Source organism: Phytophthora infestans, genomic scaffold (genome assembly GCF_000142945.1).
Source record: "Phytophthora infestans T30-4 supercont1.83 genomic scaffold, whole genome shotgun sequence".
Classification (NCBI taxonomy): domain Eukaryota; phylum Oomycota; class Peronosporomycetes; order Peronosporales; family Peronosporaceae; genus Phytophthora; species Phytophthora infestans.
The window spans coordinates 241,141-245,463 of record NW_003303676.1 but is presented as its reverse complement, the minus strand read 5'-3'; positions in this window follow the sequence as shown (position 1 = coordinate 245,463).

Below are 4,323 nucleotides of genomic sequence, written 5' to 3'. Positions count from 1 at the left end.
TCGCTGACGGGAGCCGAAACCAAGATCATTACCGTCAACGGGATGAAATGGATTTTGTGGAGCACCCGGAACATTTTGAACATATCGCTGCCCAAGTAAAGGAGCTTATTTAAATGAACAAGTTGTATAACATTCCGGATGACGCACTGATTACGGTTGCCGGCGGGGCCTAAGACTGGATCCGTTGCTACGTCCAAAGCGGAAGTGGGATCCAAGGCTGGATCCACTGCCAAGGCGGTATCTACGGCCGTATCCAAACCGGGATCGGCGTCCAAGACGGGATCCACCGCTGGTCCTTCGGTAACGCCGTCCGCCGTTCCCCAGCCCGCTTCCATCAGCCTTTCGCCGGCCCGTACTGGACCCGGGAAGGGGAAAGCCAAACGTGTCATTCCCCCTGGATGTGGACTTGGCAGCTCGGAGGACGACGAGGATGAGGAATCCGACTGGTCCGACGGCTCAGGACCTCCTATCCGGCCGTCATCGAAGCGTACGTCGTCCTCCGGCCCGTATCCCTTCACTCTGGGCGATGAGGACGATGACGACGACGACGACGATGAAAGTCCGGAGGATTCGGAGGAGGCTCGAGCCGCTGAGGATGCCTTGGAGGAAGACACGCGACGGGCTCTATCCCAATCTCGATCCGAAGCCCGGCGGAGATCCCTCTCGACGCCGCCTCCACAAGTCGCTGGCACAGCCGGATCCGGAGGCGACACTGCGGGATCCGCGATCCAAGTCGACAGTGACGGCGGATCAGGAAGCGATGGTGGGAGGGGGTCGCCTCGTGGTGGCGGACTCCTTGGATCTGGCGGAGGGGGGTCACCTCATGGTGGGTGATCTCCAGGATCGCCCCATGGTGGCGATTCCCCAGGATCGCCTCATGGTGGCGGATCCCCGGGATCGTCTCAGGGTGGCGGACCCCTCTGGATCTGTCTTGATCCCCGCTCCCCCTAACTCATCACTGCCAGGGATGCTCCCCGTAGCTCTGTTCGGTCCGGATGCCGCCTTCATTCCTGGTAGACGTGCTCCTGTGGCCTTTCGCTACCAGAGACATCGAGCCTTGCTCCGCCAAGAAGTTGAACCGGGGCGCGGTCATCTCAATGAAGATCACGGTCCTGTTCCCTGAGTTGCCTTTTCGAGCTGAATGCATATTCCCTCGGACGGCGGACGCCATCCCGAGGCCGGGTACCTGGCATTCGCTCGTCACCAGACCTCTCGTGGAAGAACTGACAAGTGCTGCCCCGTGGGATACGCTGGTCACCACACCGGTGGATCCGGTTAGCTTCAGGGGTGATGTGCGTGGGCGACTCGGGGTATTCGTTCGTGCGTTCCGGGATTTCGTCTCCAAGCACCGGGTTGCTATATGGGAGGGCACTCACCGGTTCCCCATCTCTCGGAATCAACTGCAGGGTTCGACTTGGTTGTCTAACTTCAACAAGCAGCGTGGTAACCGACGTAACCATGCTGGCCGAGCTTGGAAGAGAGTCCTTGTGATCCTCGTGTTGGCAATCCAGGACGGTTGGTGTGACGTGGATATTTTGTTGGATCCATCCTTCTTGCATCTTCCCCGACGCGGGGATAAGGTAGCTTGGTTTCCGGGATCCGTATCCCGCCAAGCCAACTTGGAGGATCCCAACCTCCATCGCCCAGAACCCGCGAGCCTATTGGAAGCCTTGCGAGAGATCGACGAAGCCGAGCCTTGGCGTATCCAGTTTCGCGGGGACCTGAGCCAACACCCAGGACGCCAGATCCAGCGTCTAGTGGGCAAGTTCTTCAACGTTCAGCCCAAGACTACCTGATCCTCATCATGCTTTGACGCCACGCCCCCAGTTTCAGTCTTCGTGGATTCGTTTCGTAGCAGTAACTAGCGACTGGGAACTGGGTCGAGCTAGCCTTTTTGCGTAAGCTACTATAATCCACACTTCCTTACTTGAATATGTTTGTAACATTCCCCCGTTGGTTGAGAAATCCAGTCAGAGCCTTTCAGTGTACGCCTGGATCTGGGCGGGATCCACCCTTTCAGTGTACACCTGGATCTAGGCGGGATCCCGGATCCGGTTAGATCCGCGCCTGGATTTCATCCGGATCTAGCGCCAATGACCCAGGTTCAATTGGGTCAGTATAGTTCGGGCCCTTGAAAGCTCGTGCTTGAGATCAAGCAGGACTCCTCACACGTAAAACGTCACTATTATGCATAAACATTCACTCCTTCATCCTAATCCACCCTGTGGATTCGTCTTCTCTTTCTTTCCGATGTGACCAACTCATATCAGCGATCCTCCTCCTCCTGGCCCACACCCTTCCTGTGGGCCCTTCTTCATCCTCTCATCGACATGACCAACTCACATCCATGGATCCCCTCCCTACTCTTCTTCATGAGACTGCATCACGCCGAATCTGTTACGATTCGTACGATTCCTCAAGAAATCATAGCGTAATGCTCCACAGTTCAGATCTGCCTCGTCTACCCAACTGGGTTTGTCATATCCACGCCAATGCACCAGAAATTCACGGTAAATCCGTCCGTATCTAGTTCGCTTCCCCGACCTCATATCGGTGATCTTCTCGACTTCGAACTCGTCGGTTTCGAGATCCACATTCCAACTATCTTCCGGTAAGAGGACTTCGTCGAAGTCGACGCGGTCGGATACATCCACTGAAAGACGGATCTGCGGCCGATCCGGATATTCTTTGACCAACTTCAGCTTGGATACGTGTACCACAGGGAACAGGCGATATTCGGTACCTGCCGTTCCCAGCTTTACCGCATGTTCTCCAATCTTCTCGCTCACCCGGAACAGTCCGTGTCATAGATGGGCCAATTTGCGGGCGTACCCTTCTTTCACTCGATCCAAATAAAGCCACACCTGCGATCCCACTTGGATTTGATGTGGACGGGCATCTTCGTTGTGTCAATCCGCACGATCCTGTATCGCACTCCGCAGTCGTTCGTTCACCTGGGATCTAGCTTGCCGGTAGTATTTCTGGACTTAGTATCGCCATCGCCTTGGATCTCGGTTCCTCTTCTTGGTGCTGCATACTGGGATGGCCGCTTCTAGGGTGGATTTGGGATCCCACCCATGTACCAAGTAAAATGGTGTATCACCCCGGATCCTGTCTTGGGCGGTGTTTATCGCGAAGGGGAGCCGTTCTGCGTACTCATCTCAATCCCTCTGATCCAAATCCTGGACATACATCTTGAGTGCTCTCGTGATTGTCTGCACCATGCGCTCGGCCGACCCGTTAGCTTGGGGACGATATGCCATAATTGCTCGCTGTCGCTGCCCCAGGATCCGGTTGAATGCTCGAAAGAAGTCAGACATAAAGCCCGGCTCCCGATCATGTCTAATCATTTCGCTAGCTCCAAATCTTCGGAAAACACACTCCTCGTACGATTCAGCAATGGTTTGCGCAGTTCTAGACGCACTGGCTTTGGCTATCACGTATCCGGTAAAAAGGTCCACCCAAATCAACAATTCTGTGTTTCCTTTGAACGACTTGGGCAACGAGGGAATATGATCCATGGCTATGATTTGGAAAGGGTATGTCGCTTGGATATTCCCAGGTGACTCCCCTTCGATTGTGGGCCTGCCCTTGCCTGTCTCACAATCCACACATTCACCAACATACCATTGTACGCTCTTGAATAGTCCCCTCCAGTGGAAACATTCCCGGATCCGTTGGTAGGTCCGACCAATACCCTGATGTCCACCTTCTAGACTAGCGTGGTAGTGGTGTAGGACATCCTGTTGCAAGGTTTCTGGCATCACCAATCTCATCAATCCATCCCGATCCTTGTGGACTCTCTTCGTAGGGGGACAATAGAAGAGCAAGTCATTCAGATCCACTGCGTAATCCGTAGCGATAATGCTGTAGGATTTGGCATCCTCCCGACTCAAGTCTCGTACATCCCCCATCAGATACTTCTTCAGTCCTAGGATCCACGCTTTTTCGTTCTGTGCTTTGAGGATCCGCTCAATGCGGACTCTCTTCACAAATGTTTCCTCGAGGATCTGGGGGCTGGATCTAATCCTTCCTCTAGACCTAGTGACGGCCATCACCTGGACTGTCCTTTTCCCGGATCCAACTACCACCACTTCGTCTAGTCGATTCAACGTAACGAGATCCTGATGCTCGGCCTCTCTCTCCACTTCAACACCACATTGATTCCGTAAAGCGGCGCTGGCCAAGCTATGTGCACTGGCATTCCAATCTCGCTTGACATGCACCAACTCGTGATTCATCCAACCACGCAGGTGGATCATCACTTTCTGCCGTAACAGTGTTAGGGCCGGGGCCTTGCAGTCAATCTCACCTCGCACCTGT